We start from the raw sequence: 15124 nt of genomic DNA, 5'->3' as shown, positions 1-15124 counted from the left end.
TCACAAGACAGTATTCCAGGCAAAAGTCGGTAGGCAGGCAGAAGAGGGTCAAGAAAGGGTAACAGCAGGTACGGCAACAGGTAAACAGTCAGACAATAAACGCTCAGAAATGCACACTAGGGAAACAAGACCTCACGATGTGGTGTGGTGTGTGTGAGTCTTTTATAGTCCAGGTTATAGGCAACAGCTGAGGCGTAATCAGTCCAGAGAACGGGATGATGGGAAATGTAGTGTGTATGTGTGTTAGTATTCCGGGGATGGCTCCCTCCGATGGCCAGAGGAGGGAATCACGGAGTTCGTCTCTGTGACAACTTATCTGTACTTAGTGTACTTAGTTTTCTAAATTTTAAGACCTGGCAAGGACCAGATGATTTTTTATTATGTATTTTTTTATGTCCTGATATGGAAAACCATGGAATTCAATAGGGTGTCCTAATTATATATATATATATATATCATCAAAATATATAAGTGTTTCTTGTGTTTTGACAAGACACACTTGGCTTTGCTGTGTGTGATTTCAAGCGAGAGCCAATAGTATCTACTGTAGAGCCGCAGCACCATACATCACACAAGTTTCAGAACAGCCATGTCGGACCGGAAGTTAGGGTGGAGATTATAGCCTCATTAAGGTTAGGGTTGGTGGTGGGGGCGGGGTAGGCTATCGTCAGCTCTGCACTAACTTCCGTTCTGAGTCTACACCTGTCTTGCACAGCTATCCTGAAATGGCTGTCACATAATGCTATGTCTTTAGTTAGTGTCATATATTTGGATGTGTTTTATGCAAATAGTTAATGCTGCTGTGTGTTTCCAATGCAAGGGCTGAGGGAGTGGCGGCAAATTTAACACCTTTCTCTCTTCTGACCTGTTGTATTTTCCATTCACTAATTAGAAGTTCACCCATCTTTGATGTCGTCTGCTTCTGAGAACATGTGAAAAGGGTCCATCATCTGCAGCCTTGTTCCCATTCCGGAATCAGTGCCGTGTTGTAATTCAAAATAACACTCTTGGATGAGTAATATAAAAAGAAGATTTTTATATCTAGACCACATTCATATTTCATACAGACAAGAACAGCAAACCGTTTTTTAGTACCAAATTGATTAGAACATTAATAGCTGAATTCAGAAGGGCTTACAGTATTTGTAATATTGATGGCATTTAGACATTAGATTCAAATTCAGCATATAATAACATTTGTGTGACAGATAACCAAAGAGAAAGAGAAACATTAGATTTGATGTTAAGGGTGTGGATGCATTCTAATCTATACTGTATTAGTAAACATGACAACATTTAAACCTTTAAAAGTACATTTTAAGAGACCTGCTAAAGCCACTGTTTCCACCTGCATCGTGATTTAATATCATGTTATCATGGATCATGTTAGATTTACTCATGTCCTGAATCTGAAACATCAGTGCAGGCTTTTAGATTCAGATATGTTTGGCTCTAGACCTTTTGTCATTTATGTTCATTAGAATTGTAATCATACTCATTTGCTTTAGACTTTGTTTAAACATAAATTGTTTTAATCTATTGTAGGTATTTTAATTAAGATGATTAAGTGGCAAACAGATGATCATGTGTAAAAATGTGCTCTGTAATCTTTCAGTCAGCACTTTCTTTCATTCAGAGTAGTGTGCCTTTGACCACGTAAGCCCCTCATGCCACAACCCTCTTGTATGTGAGAGTTCATGTTTTTGTGTGACTACCTTTTTTCCCTGTGTGTTTAGGGAGGAGCTAGGAATAATCACTCAGTTTGCATGATATGTGAGGCAATATACTGACAGACCATAGTGATTTGCAGAATTGTTTTGAAAATTATGTCAAACGGTAAAGATAAAAGCAACAACTTTGACCTCTAACAAACACTGTACTTATGAACCAGAGAAGTGACTTTTTTCTTTCTTAAATTCTTTAATGATTTATGGATTTATAAACAATTGTGAGGGGAAAAAACTTTGGAATATATTACGCTTGGTCAGTTTGTTAATATTTCTATCAGTGACCTGGCATTTAGTTTTTGTCTGATCAATTAAAATCCAATTCATATTACAAATACATCTCTTTTATGATTATTAGGGCCCGGGCACCGATGGTGTGAGGACCCTATTGGAATTGCTCAGCCAAAATTTTCTTCTTCTCCAAAATTAATTGCATTTTTGAGGGCCTAAACATTCTCGAAAACTCATGAAACTTTGCTCACGCGTCAGAAGTGGTTAAAATTTACAGAATTAGGTGTGGCAAAATGGCTCGATAGCGCCACCTACAAAATTTCAATCAAGCGCCCTTCGTGCTACATTTCACGTACAGTTATGAAATTCGGTAGACAGATGTAACAGGCCAATACCTACAAAAAAGCCCCTGGGTGCAAAGTTTGTAAACCCAACAGGAAGTGAGATATTTTGAATTTTCTCTACAAAATTTTAGCAGTTTTTGCCATTTCCAGACGTTGTACCTTAACGAACTCCTCCTAGAGCTTTAATCAGATCAACATCATATTTAGTCAGTCTAATCTAAAGGCCTTTGTGACGTTAAATTGCGAAGATCTAGAGTTTTCGCTGAAGGGCGTGTCCGTGGGGGCATGACAAAGTTCGATGTTTCGCCATGAAACAGGAAGTTGTTGTAACTCGGGCATACAATGTCTGATCTGCCCCAAACTTCACATGTTTTATTAGAGTCCTGGCCTGAATACATTTCAATGGCAATATTCAGTTACAGTCATAGCGCCACCTGGGGGCAACAGGAAATTACATGTTTTACACTGTGATTAACTCCTCAAAGAGATTAAACCAGATCAACATCATATATGGCCAGTCTAATCTTAAGGCCTTTGAGATGTTAAATTGCAAAGATCTTGAGTTTTCGTTGAAGGGCGTGTCTGTGGCGGACTGACAAAGTCTGATGTTTCGCCATGTAAGGTGAATCGCTTTTTTGAGGGCTGAAACATACTCGAAAACTCATGAAACTTTGCAGATGCGTCAGAAGTGGTGAAAATTTACGTCTGATATGGGTTTCAGAATTAAGTGTGGCAAAATGGCTCGATAGCGCCACCTAAAAAATGTCAACGAAGTGCCCCTGACACTACGTTTCACGTACAGGTATGAAATTTGGTACACACATCTACCAGCCCAATACCTACAAAAAAGTCTCTTGGAGTGAAATCTGAAAACCAACAGGAAGTCAGATATTTTGAATTTTCTTTGAAAAATTTGTGCAGTTTTTGCCATTTCCAGACGTTGTACTTTAACGAACTCCTCCTAGAGCTTTTATCAGATCAACATCATATTTGGTCAGTCTAATCTAAAGGCCTTTGTGACGTTAAATTGCGAAGATCTTGAGTTTTCACTGAAGGGCGTGTCCGTGGCGGCCTGGCAAAGTTCGATGTTTCGCCATGAAACAGGAAGTTGTTATAACTCGGGCATACAATGTCTGATCTGCCCCAAACTTCACATGTTTTATTAGAGTCCTGGCCTGAAGACATCTCTATGGCAATATTCAGTTACAGTCATAGCGCCACCTGGGGGCAACAGGAAATTACATGTTTTACACTGTGATTAACTCCTCCTAGAGATTTAATCAGATCAATGTCATTTTTGGTCAGTCTAATCTTAAGACCTTAGTGATGATAAATATCAAAGATCTTGAGTTTTCGCTGAAGGGCGTGTCTGTGGCAGACTGACAAAGTCTGATGTTTCGCCATGAAAAAGGAAGCTGTTGTAACTCAGGCATACTATGTCTGATCTGCCCCAAACATCACATGAGCGATAAAAGTCCTGGCCTAAAGACATCTATATGACAATATTCAGTTAGCTATAGCGCCACCTGTTGGCAGCAGGAAGTGTGACACTTTTACATGATTTTGCAATAATTCTCTTGTATTTACTCGCTTACATGCATGTTGCCCACTGTTCGTTGTTTTCCTGAGGCCAACGGGTGGCGGTTAGCCCGGGTGCGAGGGCCCTTTCATCGCTGCTTGCAGCTTTAATGATGTGTTTAATTTTTTAGTTAAAATTAATTTTGACATTTTTTAGGAGAAATTTGCATGGTGATACAAATTGTCAAGGTGATACAACTGTCCTGATTTCATAATGAAGAAAGATTGAACAGAATGAAATTCTTAAAAAATTAAGGTAACATTTTATATTGATGGTCCACTTTAGAGATTCTACTAACCATAAGTAACTTTGCAGCTACATGTCAACTAGCAGTCATTAAAGTATTAGTAGACTATGCTTAATGCATACAGAAAAAAAAAAAAAAAAAACATAAACCATGAAATGATATCATAAAGATAACCCCTGCAGACAAAGGTCAAAAAGTATCTTAAAATCCAAGGTGAAAAAAAGTACACTTCTATAATGTACTTAAAGTGCTCTATTTTCACGCACTCATTTTGTAATATACTAAAAATTCTTCTTTAGTACTACTTAAGATCATCTTAAGAACATCTAAGTGTACTCAACTGTGCTATTTTGAGACAGCATGAAATATGAACTAAAATGGGCTTTTAATATACTATCTCTGTATTTAAAAAATGTATTTAGATACCACTTGTAGTACACTATGGGTTCAAATGTACTATAAGTGGTATATAAATGCATTTTTTAAATACAGAGATAAAATCCCATTTTAGTTCATATTTCATGCTGTCTCAAAATAGCACAGTTGAGTACACTTAGATGTTCTTAAGATGATCTTAAGAAGTACTTAAGAAGAATTTGTAATATATTAAGTACAAAATGAGTGCACAAAAATAGAGCACTTTAAATATATTATAGAAATGCACTTTTCATCTTGAAATATCAGATCATTTGACCTTTTTATGACATGGCAAAGTTAATTTGTTTCGTGTGGTCTAACTCCCCAATATAATTTTTTTTTTTTTTCGCTTTTACCTTTTTAAAAATGATTTATTTAAAAAATGTATTAATCTAGGTCAGTGCTGATTTATAAATATTATTATTCATTGTTATTCATGTTTGTTATAATAGATTAATGTTAGTTTATACAGATTGAAAAGTATGTAGAAATCAAATCATACCATCCATTTTATTATTTATTATGTTTTTTGTTGTTGTTGTTGTTGTTTTTGTTTGTTTTTTTAATCCTTAATTTCAGTTGTTAAGTGGCTACTAATTGTTTACAGTAATTGCAGTAGCAATGTACAATCTGTACAGTCTAAACCATTGGTCTCAAACTCAATTCCTGGAGGGCCACAGCTCTGCACAGTTTTGCTCCAACCAAAGCAAAACACACCTGATCCAGCTAATCATGGTCTTCAGGATTACTAGAAACTTCCAAGCAGGTGTGCGTTGGAGCTGGTTGGAACTAAACTGTGCAGAGCTGTGGCCCTCTAGGAATTGAGTTTGTATTTATATTTAAAAACGTCATAGAATAGAGCATAAGTACGTGAATTGGAACGCGCCTTGTGAGCAAAAGTATTAAAAAAGTAAACGTATCTGTGCAGTAAGTTACTTTGTAATATACTTTTTCCTTTTTTCCATTTTCATCTATGCCAATACAATTCAAATACATTTGTCTCTATCTAATTTTTGCATGACATAACATATTTCTAAACTTTCACCCCGATTGTTTGCTTCACCGCCATATATAGATAAAGTCCCACCCAGCTGCTCCACTTCTGCTACATAAACCAGACTCATTGTGAGATATTGGAGTTTATGCTACACATTACCCTTTTGCTTCTTGTCGACCTCTCCTCCAGCTGGCAAAAGCCACAGTGAGAGATTTTTTTTTTAATACCATTGATAGAATGGCTGGCGTGTGGTTGCTCCTGAGTCTCTTCGTCTTGGGTTCAGCTGAAGCTGGAAAACTGTTGGTTATACCATCAGATGGCAGTCACTGGTTAGGGATGAAGCCTATTGTGGAGGAGCTGGGGAGGAGAGGAAACCAGGTGGTGGTCGTCATCCCAGAGGCGAGTCTGAGTATGGGTCCTTCACAGAATACCACCACTCTGACATTTCCAGCGAACTACACCAAAGCTGAACTACATGCGCTATTAGAAGGCGGTTTAACTACAATTCTGAGTATTGACCTTTCTTCTGATCTGTCCAAGTTTCTGCTTTTCTTTTACCAAATGAACTTTCTTCAAAGTTTCATAGTGAGGAACGCAGAGGGTCTGCTCTTCAACGAGGACTTGATGAAGAAGCTTCGAGACTATAGCTTTGATGCTATTCTCACTGACCCGTTTGAACCTGTTGGGGTTATTGTTAGTGAATATCTCTCCATTCCAGCTATTTATATGCAAATAAACCTTCCTTGTGGTGTCGACACTCTTGCCAGCCAATGCCCAAGTCCTCCCTCTTATGTTCCACAACGTAATACCCACTTTACAGACCAGATGAATTTGTGGCAGAGGTCTGTCAACCTAGTAAGGACTCTACTGCAGCCCATGGCTTGTAGATACATGCATACTTACGCAGATGAGATCGCCTCGCGTGTACTGCAGAGAAAAACATCGATGGTGGAGATCATGGGCCGTGCAGCTCTCTGGTTTATGCGGTTTGACTTTGCCTTTGAATTTCCACGACCGTTGATGCCCAACATGGTTATGATTGGAGGAATGGCAACCAAGAAGCCAAAACCATTGTCACAAGTAAGCTCCCATAAATAAATTTGCATGTAATTGCATGTACATTTGCACTAACATTATAAGTGACGTTGATCTCTATCCCTATCGTCCCATTGCTCACTTTTCTCAATCCCTGTCTGTCATCAACTCATCGTCATGGACTGTGAAAATAGCCAGCAAATGCACAAGTAAACCTCAAACCAGCATCTATACCAGAGTGTTTTGTTTAAATTAATGGTGTCTAATGGCAGAGGTGTAAAATATTTGAGTAAATGTAATTAGTTACTGTACTTAAGTATATTTTGGCTACTTTGTAGTTTTACTGAGTATCAAAGATATTGGTAACCTTTACTCTCTAATTGACTACATTTTTGAACAAGTAAATGTACTTTTTACTTAAATACATGTGATGAGTAAAGCTATTACTCCTTACATTTTGCATGGCATCTAACTTTTCTGCAGCAGTTTATTTCTGCTTCAGAAGAAGTGATATTGCCATCTACAGGGCATTGAAGGTTCTATATCTTGTGCGTTTTTGCCTTTACTCACCCAAACTTGTCAAAAAGGTTACTTTACGTGAATGTGAGTGCATTAGCAGGTATTTGCCAAATTGCAGGTGTTGATTTATTAGATAGAGATATGCAGCCGATGATGATGCACTTGAGCTTAACTGAGACTTGAGAGTTTGTAGATGTTGTGTACCTTGATTTATTGCAATATTAAGGTGTTCAGTTTTATTTTGATTTTAGAAAATAAACATGATTTCTCATCTCACAAATCAATTGTTTTTTATTTTCACCACAATGTCTCTCAGGTGTTGAGGACTACTGCATCTTTGAGCCTACATTCAGTATGTGTAAAATAAGTACTGTTAAAATAAGATACTCAAACCCCCGGTTTCACAAACAAGGCTGAAGCTAGTCTTAGACTAAAATGCATGTTAGAGCTGTTTTATAAAAGCAACTTATATCTTAAAATATGTCAAAGCCATTGTTTTGTCTCAAGATGCACACCAGTAATGTTTTTTTCTAGGGTATGTTTATAAAAGCTACTTAAATATCCTAATGAATTAAAGCTTAATCCTGGCTAAGCCCTGTCTGTGAAACCGGGCCTAAGACGTTTACTCAAATCGTATTGGAATTGGTTACTTGTAACTTGTAATGGAGTCATTGTTTCTGTAAGGTATGTTTTTCAGGTACTCTTTACACCTCTGTCACCTCTGGGCTGAGAAAGAGCAAGAAACTGTTTGGGTCTTTTTTTATGTAAGAGCATGTCTGTAAGAGAACAGAGTATAATCATTCCAAAAAATGTTTAATTTTTTTATAAGTTTATAGCCTTTAGTTTGACAAGAGGGAGAGAGTCTACTCAATGGCTGCACTCTCTTGAGAAGGTACTTATTTTAAATAAGTAATTACTTCACAACCACTAAAAAAGTATGTTCTATATAGGATGAGTGCAAGTAGTTAAAATGTAATCTGGATGTATCCTGGCATGCATTATCATGTGACCTACCAGCGTCAGTTGCATCACTTCACTGCCATTCACAAATCCTCTCCCGTAGCCTCACGGGATAGTAAAGTGTGCGATTAATCGCAATTTAAAAAAATATTGATTGACAGCCCTATTTAATTAGCGCACATGAGAATGGTTTCTGCATGAAACACCACAATGGGTTTAACAACCCTCACAACACGGTCAAGTCCAGACCTCATCCTGACTGAAAAGCTTTGGCGAGAGCTGTGCATAGACAAATGCCCACAAACCTCAATAAACTGGAGCAACGTTGTAAAGAAGAATGGACCAAAGTCCTCCAGAATGATGTGAGAGACTTACTGTATAAAGTCAGTAAATACAGAAATACAGAAAATTATTACTCAAGTTATTGCTGCTAAAAGTAGATCTATAAGCAGCTGAATCATAGGGTGTTTTTTATCTAGACCACATTCTTTCATATTTCATATAAGACCAGCAAACCGTTTTTTAGTACCAAATTGATTAGAACATTAATAGCTGAATTCAGAAGGGCTTACAGTATTTGTAATATTGATGGCATTTAGACATTAGATTCAAATTCAGCATTTAATAACATTTGTGTGACAGATAACCAGAGAGAAAGAGAAACGTTAGATTTGATGTTGGATGCATTCTAATCTATACTGTATTAGTAAACATGACAACATTTAAACCTTTAAAAGTACATTTTTAAGAACATTTTAAGAGACCTGCTAAAGCCACTGTTTCACCTGCATCATGAAAGTGCTTTGTAAGAGTAACTCTAAGGCTCCTGTAGGATATTTTAATATCATGGATCATGTTAGATTTACTTGTGTACTGAATCTGAAACATCAGTGCAGGCTTTTAGATTCAGATATGTTTGGCTCTAGACCTTTTGTCATTCATTAGAATTGTAATCATACTCAATTGCTTTAGACTTTGTTTAAACATAAATTGTAGGAATTTTAATTATTAAATAATTAAGTGGCAAACAGATGATCATGTGTAAAAATGTGCTCTGTAATCTTTCAGTCAGCACTTTCTTTCATTCAGAGTAGTGTGCCTTTGACCACGTAAGCCCCTCATGCCACAACCCTCTTGTATGTGAGTTCATGTTTTTGTGTGACTACCTTTTTTCCCTGTGTGTTTAGGGAGGAGCTAGGAATAATCACTCAGTTTGCACGATATGTGAGGCAATATACTGACAGACCATAGTGATTTGCAGAATTGTTTTGAAAATTATGTAAAAAGGTAAAGATAAAAGCAACAACTTTGACCTCTAACAAACACTGTATTTATGAACCAGAGAAGTGACTTTTTCTTTCTTAAATTCTTTAATGATTTATGGATTTATAAACAATTGTGAGGGGAAAAAACTTTGGAATATATTACGCTTGGCTCAGTTTGTTAATATTTCTATCAGTGACCTGGCATTTAGTTTTTGTCTGATCAATTAAAATCCAATTCATACAAATACATCTCTTTTATGATTATGATTCGTTTAATTTTTTAGTTATAATTAATTTTGACATTTTTTGGGGAGAAATTTGCATGGTGATACAAATTGTCAGGGTGATACAACTGTCCTGATTTCATAATGAAGAAAGATTGAACAGAATGAAATTCTTAAAACATTAAGGTAACATTTTATATTGATGGTCCACTTTAGAGATTCTACTAACCATAAGTAACTTTGCAGCTACATGTCAACTAGCAGTCATTAAAGTATTAGTAGACTCTGCTTAATATATGTGAACTATCAAAATAAAGTGTAACCAAAATTAAACATTAAGTAGTTTGGCTTAATCTTTTTTAATAGTTGCGTGACAATAAACATACATGCAGAAAAAAAAAAAAAAACATAAACCATGAAATGATATCATAAAGATAACCCCTGCAGACAAAGGTCAAAAAGTATCTTAAAATCACAGGTGAAAAAAAGTACACTTCTATAATGTACTTAAAGTGCTCTATTTTCACGCACTCATTTTGTACCTAATATACTAAAAATTCTTCTTCAGTACTACTTAAGATCCTCTTAAGAACATCTAAGTGTACTCAACTGTGCTGTTTTGAGACAGCATGAAATATGAACTAAAATGGGCTTTTAATATACTATCTCTGTATTTAAAAATGTATTAAGATACCACTTGTAGTACACTATGGGTTCAAATGTACTATAAGTGGTATATAAATGCATTTTTTAAATACAGAGATAGTATATTAAAATCCCATTTTAGTTCATATTTCATGCTGTCTCAAAATAGCACAGTTAAGTACACTTAAATGTTCTTAAAATGATCTTAAGAAGTACAAAAGAAGAATTTGTAATATATTAAGTACAAAATGAGTGCACAAATAGAGCACTTTAAGTATATTATAGAAATGCACCTTTTCTTTCACCTGGGAATATCCGATAATTTGACCTTTTTATGACAAGGCAAAGTTAGTTTGTTCCATGTGGTGTAACTCACCAATATTATTATTTTTTTCACTTTTACCTTTTTAAAAATGATTTATTTAAAAAATGTATTAATCTAGGTCAGTGCTGATTTATAAATATTATTATTCATTGTTATTCATGTTTGTTATAATAGATTAATGTTAGTTTATACAGATTGAAAAGTTAAAACTATCTGTATATGTAGAAATCAACAAGCATATTAATAAATTCTGTAAAAGTTTAATGTTATATTATGCTAACATGACAAAAGTGTTACTAATATATTAACCTGTTGCAGACAGTTGGTCTTCTTTACCTTTATGAACACAGCTATCTCTAGAAACTGTGACAGTTCTTCATGCTTGCACATTCTTGAAAATATTAACCCAGAGCTACATTTAACCCACTAGACTTTAAAACCACAGTGCAGTGGTGTAGCATATCAGTTTGAGCTGATCAGTTGTGCTGTATGCACAAGCAGTTAGAGACCTAACAACACTCGCTCCCCTTTTGTCTAGTTTATAGGAACCTCCTCATTTGAAAACATTCCCAGGCATTTTAAATGTATACCTGTACAAACTTTTACTGAGTACTGCACAAACGTTATAGGGATGGTGAGAGCACTGAGTGTTCCTGCTCTGGGGCTCCTACTCTGGTTATGCTTGTTCTCCTCAGAGCCTGTGCAGGCTGGAAAGGTGCTTGTCATGCCAGTGGATGGCAGCCACTGGCTGAGCATGAAGATCCTGGTGGAAGAGCTGTCTCAGAGGGGTCATGAGATGGTGGTCCTGGTCCCTGAAATTAGTGTTCTGATTAGGGCGTCTGGCAATTACACCACTAAGTCTTTTCGTGTGCCCTACACCCTTGCTGAGCTGAATGCCAACTTGGACAACATAAAGAAGAGTGCATTTGAGAAGCCTCCGCAATTGATTGATATCTTTGAGAATTTGGGGAACCTGATGCAGTTCACAGATATGCAGGTGAAAGGCTGTGAATGGCTGCTGTACGACGAGCCCCTGATGAAGAGTCTAAGAGAGATGGGATTTGATGCTATGCTCACCGATCCTTTCCTGCCGTGTGGAACTATCCTTGCCGATTCCTTCTCACTTCCCGCCATTTACTTCTTGCGTGGAATTCCCTGTCGGCTTGACGAGTCAGCCGCCCAGTGTCCCTCACCTCCATCTTTTGTCCCGCGCTTCTTCACCGGTTTCTCAGATAAGATGACTTTCGCCCAGAGAGCAAGAAACACACTTATGTCAGTTTTTGAAAAGTTCCTTTGCCGTAAACTTTTTGCCAGCGCTGATGAACTGGCCAGTAGATATCTGCAGAAGGACACTACATACAAAGAGCTATTAGGGAACGGAGCAGTCTGGCTTCTGAGGTATGACTTTACCTTTGAGTTCCCAAAACCTCAAATGCCAAACATGGTCCAAATAGGGGGCATCAACTGTGCAAAGAGGGGTCCACTGACAAAGGTAAGATGTTCATGAGCATATCATTCTCATATGTTGTGCACAAAATACACTGCAAATGTGTCTATTTATTTACAACGTGATTTTGTAGCATTGAGTAGGCCAATCACAGCCATTTCTGTTGAAAATAATGACCAATTACAGGTGTTTAAGTTACCGGTAGTGAGAATTCACTCAGTATCTCTAAAAACGCTGAATGAGTTTGTTTAGCACATGTTTACTAAGTTTTACATGCGCACAAATCCTATCATTATGACATAATTGGAGACACAATGTAAATAGATTAATTGTGAAGCTGATAAATACAAAAGCAAAATTTATGGAATGAAAACTAGGCTGAGTGGAAATGGCAAATGAAACCAATGAGTGCTCCTCTGCCGCCATCTACTGCTTATAGTGATAATTTCATGTCTTTTTTAGATTTTAAAATAAGTGTTTGTTCCCTTTCGAGGGAACTTGTGCTGTGAGTGTGTGTGCATTGTGAGCGGCTCCCGCTAATGACACTCTTTGAGGAGTGCATTTTTTCTGGATTGTGGAGGAAACTGTTTCCAGCCCCTCAAGTCACAAACTACTCAAACATCTTGGGGTTGAAACAGCACAGGTATGGGGCGATGCCTAAGGTGGAACAGACACTTTCAAGCTATCTATCCTCTGACATGGCATTGTCCCTTAAAGGTATAGTTCACCCAAAAATGAAAATTTTCCCATGCGACTTGTGTATGACGTCTGCCAGAAGCTAATTTTAGTTTATAAAGTTTTAAATATGTATATTTTTCTTACAAAAACCCATCGCTTCGCTTCAGAAGGCCCCTGAAGTTGTATGGAATACTATTATAATGGGTGGATGTACTTTTTGGGCTTTAAAATCAGGAGCACCATTCACTACCATTATAAAGCTTGGAAGAACAAGGCATTTTTGATAGTTTAATAGTAAGAGGATCTTTTAGGCTTGAAAGAACCTTAGATTCCATCCTTTCATGTAAAAAAGGAGCATTAGGAGTCTTCAGTCTTTGAGCTGCAGGAGGGTCTATATTTTATGTGTTTAAAATAAGACCTTATGTTCCTGTATAGTTTTCTGAGCATGTAGTCAAAAAATTTGGGTTTTTTTGGGCAAACTGAAGTTGACAGATTGGCTATAGTATATGTTGTGCAGGCCACAAAATGGCTGCCTCTTAGCCACCTGTTTAGAGTAGCTTCTCATCTGCTGTCTTCTAGAGTAGTTTGAGTTGCCACTTGTCACTTCAGTTAATATGTATGTTTAGGTCAGCCCTAACATTGTTTGCTTGTGAGCTTCACTTTCTTTCTCTTATCCATGAGATGTGGAGGTGAAAAGGTGAAACCCAGGCTTCACTAGGCTTGTGGCCCTGAAAGAAAGCCCGTACCTTAGCGGCCAGGCTAGAGTTAGGTTAGGTGTGTTATTTACATATAACCCTTTGTATACTATTGTATAGTTCCTAGTTCTGGCCTCCTCCCGAGGGAGTTGTTAGGCCATATGCCCATTATCCCCTTGCTTTGTAGGTGCAATTGTTGAGTTTAACAGCTAGGTTGACTGTTTTTAGACTCCCTGATGCTGTTATCTCAGGTTGTAGGCCCTTATCTTTGCGTAGATAAGTTCATGTTGTGTGTGCAAGGCCTCACTTTCTAGAACTTTTATGCTATGGAAAATGTGTTCTTTCCTCTGAGCTACTTGTTTCTTTTATCAAGTTTGAGTTGACATTGTTAATGTTTAGCATCCGTCCTCTATGGCTCAGTACAGATTTGAGAATCTGTAGGGAGAAAATTGTTTTCCTCTTTGAAAATAGCATATACATCAAAGCGTTGTGTAAAATTGCTTTGAAGTTCTAGACTTTTGCCCTTCATTATATGTGAGCTTACTTATGCTGCCACAGGTTAGCGCCTGTTCTCATAATAGCAGGCTTTTTCATGTAGCTGCTTTTGGAGACATTAATGACCTAATATTCCCCATTTGTTTGTTTATTGGTGTTACTGAGTGCATCACCTGTTGGATTGCATACTCAGGGTAGTATAGAACCACTTTTTGAGAAAAGCTGGTTTCTATTAGCTCCCTTTTTGTGATCTTGTTAACACTAGAAGTCCCAGAGATTTGTAACCCTCCTTTAGCCAAGTGGATGCTAACTGGCTAGTCTTTTGGCTATCATTAGCATCAATTCATGTGTAAATATGGTCATTACCTGAGCAATCTGCAGGGGGGTTGGGGGTGTGTCTGTGAATGGTTGCTGGTGGCTTGTATGTATGTGTGGGGGAGGGAGGGCTGCTAAAAGCAGAAAACTTGATTGACCATGGGCCGGTTTCAGAAAGGAGGTTAAGTGAAAACTCTGAGTATGTTAACCCTGAAATGAGGGAGTGCAAGTGATGTTTAAAAAGTTAACTCACTCATTCACACTGCAAAAATGCTTTTCATACTAAGTATTTTTTATCCTATTTCAAGTAAATTTAAAAAAAAAATCTTAAATCAAGATGGATTTTCTATATGAGAAAATTATATATGATATTTAGTCTTGTTTCCTGGGGGGATCTAAATTAAGTGCATTTTACTTAAGTAAAATGATCAATATCTGCCAGTGTGGTAATAAAAATCTTAATGCAAACGGAAAGTGTTGGAGTGTCTACCCAGGTGAAAAAAAAGTGCAGTAAAATACACTTTATTTTAGTACACTTTTACACTTCCATAATGTACAGTGCTCTATTTCCGTGCACTTATTTTGTACTTAATATACTAAAAGCTCTTCTTTAGTACTTCTTAAGATAATCTTAAGAACATCTAAGTGTACTCAACTGTGCTATTTTGAGACACCATGAATTTGAACTAAAATGTGCTTTTAACATATTATCTCTGTATAGAAAAATGTATTTAGTTACCACTTGTAGTTCACTTGAATCCATCTTTCAAACACTTTTAAAAATGGACTTATGAAGTAATATCAAATATAAGATTAATATATAATGAATATATACAAAATGTATTTATAATATATTGCCAGGCAGTGCCAGGATTGTGAGTGATTGCTGGAATGTACTCACTCACTTTTTAATATTATTTGTAAATATGTGTACAAATGGTTGGTTTCTTTATTTTATTTTGTACTATTTTTATCAATA

At 36.8% G+C, this 15124-nt stretch overlaps 1 protein-coding gene and 2 pseudogenes across 1 annotated transcript in view; all 3 read left to right on the top strand.

Annotated features, from left to right (window-relative positions):
• Nucleotides 1-15124, top strand: part of LOC137035575 (UDP-glucuronosyltransferase-like) — a 42170-nt gene that overhangs the window by 10316 nt on the left and 16730 nt on the right. The window lies entirely within an intron of this gene.
• LOC137035462 (UDP-glucuronosyltransferase 1A5 pseudogene) lies at nt 5780-6640 on the top strand (annotated as a pseudogene).
• LOC137035461 (UDP-glucuronosyltransferase 1A1 pseudogene) lies at nt 11010-12022 on the top strand (annotated as a pseudogene).

The sequence above is a fragment of the Chanodichthys erythropterus genome, chromosome 14 (assembly GCF_024489055.1).
Source record: "Chanodichthys erythropterus isolate Z2021 chromosome 14, ASM2448905v1, whole genome shotgun sequence".
NCBI classification, from domain to species: Eukaryota; Metazoa; Chordata; class Actinopteri; order Cypriniformes; family Xenocyprididae; genus Chanodichthys; species Chanodichthys erythropterus.
The sequence above is the reverse complement of the archived record's forward strand: the minus strand, read 5'-3'. Positions and strand labels throughout refer to the sequence as shown.